Here is an 8,328-nt window from a genome sequence, read left to right as displayed (position 1 = left end):
ATTACAGAGGGATCTTGAGAGCAAAGTGAGGGGAATAGTTTTTCATTCCATAGCAAATAGTAAAATCAAAATTTCTGAGCAATGTTATATTCAGCTGTACCCTGGATCTCAAATGCCTTGGTTCCCCAACAAATCATCCCTCAAATGATCAAAACCCAGAAGTGAGTGTTCCGGTTTTTGAAATATTTTGGGAAGCTGAACGTCCGACGGGGCTTTCGTGGCTTCTGATTGGCTGCAGGAGCTTCCTGCAGCCAACCAGAAGCCACACTTTGGTTTCTCAACGTTTTGGAATTCGAACAGACTTCCAGAACTGATTCCGTTTGACTTCCAAGGTACAACTGTATATATATGTATGCTTCCTCTATGAAGAGGGTTAAAGGACCTGTTACTCTCTTAGCATTCTCACACTAACCCAATTCAAGAATTCGCTCTGTGAAATTCAGCTCCCATTCTTCTGGGGCCTCCTTGTCATCTTGGCATTCTGTTTCGTGATTCCCTTCTCCCATAGCTTCTCTGCATATAGTCCCTTGTCCAAGTATTAGGATAGATCCATTCGACACTCCTTTCTCTTGGTCTTATTTTGGCAGCATCCTAACTCCTCTCTTTCTTTCCTGCTGAACTATCTGACTTACCCACGATCATTGTCAGCATGCAGCCTACTCTGCCCCAGCCCCATGCTCCCACCATGAGGGAGAATCATATCATTGGAAGTTGCACTGGAGGCCATCTAGCACAATAAAAGCCTGCCGGATTGGGCCAAGGGGTCTTCAGCATCCTGTTCTCACAGTGGCCAACTGGATGCCTGTGGGAAGCCTGGAAGCAGGACCTGAGTGCAACAGCACTGTGCCTTCGTGTTGTTTCCAGCAATTGGCATTCAGAAACATATTGCTTCTGACCATGGAGGCAGAACACATCCAAATATAGCCCTATCCTACATGGATTTGTTTAATCCTCTTTTAAAGCCATCCATGTTGGTGGCCACAATGAGAGAAGGATGCTGAACTAGGTCTGATCCAGCAAGCTCTTAACATCCCACCATTCTGGTACCACAATTTTTCACTAGTTCAGGCCATTGCTTCATCTAGCTCAGTATTGTCTACACTGACTGACAGCTAGGGTTTCAGACATGGGTCTGTTCTAGTCCTATCTGGTGAAGCGAAGGATTGAACCTGGGCCCCTTTGCATGCAAAGCATGTTCTCTACCGCTGAGCTACAGTCTGATCCCTATTTGGTCCCTGAAAAACAGGCCTTGTCTCTTTCTGCACTGCTCAACAGTATTTGTCACCATGGTCAGTCAACATTTTGTGAATTATCCTTCACATTCATAATTTTGGATATTTGTGAATATTCCATAGCATGCAGCTAGTTCACCAATGTTTGGTGGGAGGGTTTGCTTTGATAGCAGTTAGCCATTTTTAGCAGATGGATTTTGCCATAAAATTACAAGCAGAATCCCCTGCTCCCACAGTCTCATTCTCTCTTTGTCACATGCTCTTAAAAAGGGGGGAAGCGATTAATAGTGGAGAAATTGAGAGAACGAGAATCAAAGAGTGAACTTGAATCAGAGACCAGTTTGCACAGCCTCAAAGTAGCATTATTCAGATTATTATTTTTAATATTATTACATTGTACTCTGGGCCCTTTGTGACATAGAATATAATTTGGGTTCCAGTGAAATAGACAATACTGAGACGAGAAAGGCACTTTTCCAACAAAAGGCTCCGAGATGTTTTTTCGGGCTGCGGGCCCTTGAGCAGCTTTTAAAATGAAAATTAAATGGCGGAAGCCACTCTTGACTTCCTCTCAACTCAGCCAAAATTAGCTAGCTACAAGCCCATTAGCGCAAATACTTATGTGTGCTGTTAACTGTCTGTGTTACATCAAGAAATAATTGTGCGAAGTGGGACTCAAATGAGCCTGAGAGCAGAATACCAACCCATTCTCAGCCATCAAAAATCGCTCACACGAAATGTTCCAAAGAGAATTGATGGCCCTAAATCTTTCTAAAGCAAATGTGGGGAACTGGATCTGGAATCATCTACCCCACAGGTCATGGACCAAGTTTAACAGGTGGGTGGGTGGGTCCACACACCTCACAATCGCTTGTGATTCCCCCCCCCCCATACGTCTTTGCAGAGTGCTTTGCAAAGTGTTCCATAAGACACTCTTGCAAGGCAGCACTTTGAAAGGGGCTTCTCGTGAATGCCAGGTCTTGCTAAGCCTCTTTCAAAGTGGTATATAGCTCAGTGCTTCGCAAGGGGCCTGCAAGGTTCAACAAGCTCACCATTTTGAGAACCTATGTCTGGAAACCAGGATATCTAAGTCGTTACCAGAAATACATGCATACATCCATATAGTGCATTGTTTTGAAAACTTGAATCATATTTTCTATGCGGTGACTTTGCCATATAAATATTACATGGTGAACATTTTTGTTTGAATGTGGCTTGCATATAAGTGGAAACAGAATTAATTAGGTATGCAAAACTGCAGACAACTTTGCATATGAAGTATTACCATAATATCATGATTTATCGCTAGGTGTGCAAAGCTCATTCCGAAGTACAGAAGAATATATTGCCCTTTGAATTTTTCCCCCAACCTGATGTGATTAAATATAACATGCATTTCAAATTCATGAATCTCATTTTCATAGTTCAAGCATTGTGAAAGTGTCTGTTGGAAAACATCTCTGAGCTTGAACTAAATATTTTGATTCTTGTATTGGTGTTTCTGCTGCTGGAATTATGTGTTTTAGTGTGTACAGAATTTTGTAAGGTCTGAAGAAGTACATTTTACTGCCCGCTTTTTATTTATAATATTGTATACTGTATTGTTTCTAGAAGGAATCATCTGCTCAGTTACTGTTATGAGACCTAATTTTGAGGAAAGTATTTTTGAGTGGTGACTTTGTACTTATTGATCTAGACCAGGGTAGCCAACATAGTGACCACCAGATGTTGCTGGAATACAACTCCAATCATCTGTGAACTTTCTTGGTTACCTCTAAGCTAGAGAGGATGAAATCAATTTAAGAAAGAACAGTATGGTGATACCTGTTGTCAGTATGCTCAGTAATGGGAGCTGCATGATGCCAATTTACTTTTCATGGCTCCATTAATACAAAAATTTAAATAAACTTTCTGATGTGGAAAACCACCCGGTGTTTCTCTGATCAGTGATATAAAAGACAAGACAGCCAAATTCTTGAACGATTCTGCTGATGGCTGGAGTACTTTATCACTGTCAATTAGGGATGTCAGAGAATTGCAACGGAAACGTAAATGGATTCAGAAATCATTGACGTTTGCTTATTCATCTCATGTCTTGAATGGAAATCAATCCAGTGAATATTATCAGCAAACTTTATATGACTGATGGGTCCCTCCACCTATTTGCATTAAGTTTGCTTTGCCCTTAAATGAACGGCTTTTGCATTGGAATGAACATTGTGGAATAATGTAATAACAAAGTAATCAATATCACAGATAATTATGAAAAACTCTGCCATAGTGGACAGCAAGATGAATATTGTAGGGGTTTTTTGTTGGAAGCTGAACTATGTTGGAACAGAAACAGCACTACATGAGACAAATGTGCACTGGAACAGGAATCAGTGCCTTCTTATTTCCATACTGTCAGTGATCTATAATTCTATTGCCATTTACCTTTTGGGGTACCCTAGAAATGGACATTCACAGTGCATTGCTAGGCATGTTGTATTCAGAAGGAAATCCCATTGATTTCAATGGTGCTTATATCCAGGCAAAAAACTAAAAACATGTTTGGATTCCAGGAGAACAGCCACTGCATAGGCCCCTACTGACTACATAGCTACACTACACAGAAGATTATCTTGTTCTCTGGGGAAGGGGGACCATTTTAATGCTGAGAATATTTTCTCCATTTCCAAACCCATTAATTGCTATTTTTCCACAGATGGCAGTCACATACTGACAGAGAGAGATGCCACAATTCAGCATAGCCTGTCTGATGTGCTACACGATCCTATCACTGATAGTAAACAATCCTAGAGGGGAGGAGGGAAGAGAGAATTAGTTGCCAAATCAGTCACATGGGCGAGTCTAGCCAATTAGGAAAGGATTATGTCATATTATATAGCCAAGCTAATAGGGTTACATGGTGATGGCACTCAAAGTAAACATATCAGTTAAGAGAGGGAGAGTTCCAGGATCAGTCTCACTGATAATTCTAGCCAGTTAGGAATCACATTATGAAAGAATGATGTCACACCGCAACATCTGACTTAGTCACATGATGAAGTCATTCACAGAAAACAAACAAATCGAAAGAAACTGCAAGAGAGCGCTCTTTCTGGATCATCCATATGGAATCATGTAGTGGAATGACAGCATAGCACTACACAATCAGTTTGATGTGCACGATTACATCACAGATGGCAAAAGAAATGCAATGAGTGCAAGACAGCTAGAAAGGTGAATGTATGCGAACTGGTGAATTGTGAAAAACCATGTACAAATTATGAATGCTTGCCACCACTGCTATAGATCTCTTAGCTGATCATTAACAAGATAAAAACTGACTGTTAACAAGGAGGGGAAATTAAGGTGAAAGGACTGTAATGCAGTATCCTGCCTCTATTTGTCCATATCTCACACTGTTACTGCACGTGGTGCATAGCACAGCTGGTTGGGTGAAGACATACAATCCTAAATTCCTTCAGTGCATCCTGAACAAGAAACAGGCTGTTCATCTACATTCTTGCTCCAGTGAGAAAACACACGCAGAATGTTCTTTGATGGATGCCAGGATTTTATTCTTTGTGACAAGAAGCTTTGTCATGGCTCTAATTAAGAAGCAATCAAATAAATCTCTCTCTATCTCTCTTTGCCACTTTAGCTCCAGAATGAAAGCTGAGAACTGTGATGAGAACCAAGGCAAAGTTAAACAGTAGGGCCAAGGGCCAAATTTACCCAGCAGTGATCCCTGGTTGGCCCAGGAGGCCATTTCTCACAATCCAAATCCACCTGCCCCACACCCGATGTCATATTTGATGCCAAATATGGGGCAGGTTCCAATGTGGCTATAAAGGAACAATCAGGAGCTTAAAACTGAGCTCCCAATTGCTCCAAAAGCAGGAAACAGTTTGCATTGAAACAGCTACTAAAATAGCAGTGGCCAGTGGTATAGCGTGGGTTGCCAGCACCTGGGGCTGCGCAGAGGGGTGTGTGGAACGGTAATGGATAGAGTATGCATTCACATTCAACTGCCTAATGGCATCCACATCACCCAGGAGATTGTGGCTGCAGAGGTAAGAAAATAAGAGTGGTTCCGTTGTCTAGAGAGGTCACTTCCTGGTTTGCACGTAGTAGTTGTTTTCAATGGAGCCCAGTGATGGAAGTACGCAGCTGGAGAGAGATATAGATCTGCCCCACCCCAGGCTACAAAGTTTCTCCACTCATGCAGTATGTCTCAGAGGGGCATGAGACAACATGTTCCAGCCTTATTCACACGGTTCTTTAATGCTATATTTCTGCACATACTTATATGAAGGAGCGTCTCCACCCCCATCATTCTGCCCGGACACTGAGGTCCAGTGCCGAGGGCTTTCTGGCGGTTCCCTCACTGCGAGAAGCCAAGTTACAGGGAACCAGGCAGAGGGCCTTCTTGGTAGTGGCACCCGCCCTGTGGAACACCCTCCCATCAGATGTCAGGGAAATAAACAACTATCTGACATTTAGAAGACATCTGAAGGCAACCTTGTTTAGGGAAGTTTTTAATGACTGATGTTTTAATGTATTTTTTATCTTTTGTTGGAAGCCACTCAGAGTGGCTGGGGGAACCCAGCCAGATGGGAGGGGTATAAAAAATAAAATATTATTATTATTATTATTATTAAATTATATGGATGCATATTTGACCTAGCCAAAGGAAGAACTGTTTGGAGAACTGCATTGCAAAATTCAGATCAGTGTGAAGGATGGCTGTGTTTTGGTTCTCAAAGTATTTTGTAAAGTGTGGATTTGAAAGACAGCTTTATATGTGGACTGGGCCAACCTTTGTTCCCATGGTTAGTCTCAGATAGTTGTCCACTCAGAGTGGCTGGGGGAAGCCCAGCCAGATGGGTGGGGTATAAATTATTATTATTATTATAATATGAGCTGCCTTATAACGAGTCAGCCCATTGGCCCCTCTGCATCAGCATTATCAACACTGATAGGCAGTGGGTCTCCAAGGTTTCAGGCAGGAATCCTTCCCATCAGTCAGAGACAGCAAGGCTTCTGATTACCAGTTGCTGGAAACTAAAGGAGGGAAGAGTGCTTGAATCCTGCTTGTAGGCTTCCCACAGGCATCTGGTTGGCCACTGTGAGAACAGGATGCTGGACTAGATGGGCCACTGGCCTGATCCAGCTGCCTCTTCTTATGTTCTTATGCTCTTTGTAGAGTAGGCTACCTTCCAGCTACACAAAAGTCAGTGATTTACACACAATCCTAGTGATGCACATTTTCCCCAGGCATCATCACAGCTGAAGAACATACTAGAGCCTGGTCAAAGCGCTACAGAGTGAGGGCCAATTACAGGGATGGCTTATGGAGAAGTCTGGGGTGGTCTAGGAAGGAGCCCATAGCTTGAAGAAGGTCTTGAGCAGGGGTCAGCAAACTTTTTCAGCAGGGGGCCAGTCCACTGTCCCTCAGACCTTGTGGTGGGCCAGACTATATTTTGAAGGAAAAAAATGAATGAATTCCTATGCCCCACAAATAACCCAGAGATGCATTTTAATAAAAGGACACATTCTACTCATGTACAAACACACTGATTCCTGGAGCATCCGCAGGCCAGATTTAGAAGGCGATTGGGCCTGATCCGGCCCCTGGGCCTTAGTTTGCCTACCCATGGTCTTGAGGGCTGGATAAAGAAGGCTGGAAGAGAAGGCCTGAGTTTCCCCACCCATGGTCCACAGGCTTGGTAAATTTCCCCCACATGGATGGATGCTTCCACACAAGCCTGATGGAACAGCTTAGGGAAATTCTGGGTGGAAACTTAAAAGAGGCATGAACATTATAAAGACATTAATCCTTGTCAGGTTGCTGAGGAGACTGTGGAGGGGGAGGGGAATCATGATAATGTTTAGTTATCTACTTTTTACATTTTAAAAAATCTCCACACAGACTGCAATTTCCATTGTAAGGAGGAGAAGATGCATGCATGAAAGTGCTTCATAGATTGCACTCAGTCTCCTATAATGATCTCCTTGCTTTCTGGTGGATATTCGATGCATATAACGCTGATATCTGGCTGTATTTTATTATTGTGTGTTTTTTAAAATAAATTATTTGTTACTACATTTATGCTCACCATTCCGCTCAGGAATTCAAGGTGGTGTAGCATGGTTCTCCCCAACAAGTCTGTGAGGTAGGTTAGGCTGAGAGACAGTGATGGACTGGCCAGTGAGTTTCATGACAAAACGGGGATTTGAACCCTCAGGTCCCAGCCCAGTACTCTAAGCACTGCACCACACTGGCTATATGAAGGCAAACTATCATCTTGCTGGTCACTTGCTCCCCATGTGTTTGATAATAAAGACTCGGCCATGTTAAATAAATAAATAAACCATTTTTATTTGCAAACAGGTGGCATTGTCCAGAGATCATGATAAAGGCTTTGATATCTCAAAAGCATCGAGAGAAGATGCTTGAAGAAGAATTTCTGTGTTTTGATGCTGCCATTCAGCCGTCTTAGCCCAATAAAATGTTCCTTGTGAATTCTGTTCCTGTTTTTATTAGCAATTCTTCAAAACGTCAATGCCTCTCATACGCCAGTTTCTAAATTATTATTCTAAATAATTATTCCAAATTATTAATGGGCCTCATGGGCACCGATGTTTCATAATAAACTTAACTGAAAGCTTTAGCTTTCAAGGGCACAAATTTGCATTAAAAACAATTAATTTTAATGTGAGAAGAATGTCCTATTTTCCTGTCAGCATGATCTGCTTTGAGGTGCTATTTGTATTAAGCATGAGTCTTTGGGAGTCATCCATCCCCCTGTTTTTAATGATCTTGGATTGTATTATGTGGATAAAAGCAATGACTGATGCATGAGACATTTATATAATGGGTAAATTCCTGAATCAATTAAATCCAGCATTTGCGTGTGTAGGTCCCCAAGCCACCCCTCAAAATAATTCACACATCACACGTAATTTTAGTTTTAGGTTTTTGGGCACTATTTTGGACACAACTTTATTAAAATACAAAATCTGTGAGTGGTTGTTTAGACGTTGGTTATGACTATCTGTCCCCCCCGCCTGGGACAGAACTGACATTCCGAACTCCAATCGGATG

Source organism: Podarcis pityusensis (assembly GCF_964106645.2).
Source record: "Podarcis pityusensis genome assembly, chromosome: 7".
NCBI lineage: Eukaryota > Metazoa > Chordata > Lepidosauria > Squamata > Lacertidae > Podarcis > Podarcis pityusensis.
This window is presented reverse-complemented; position numbering follows the sequence as displayed.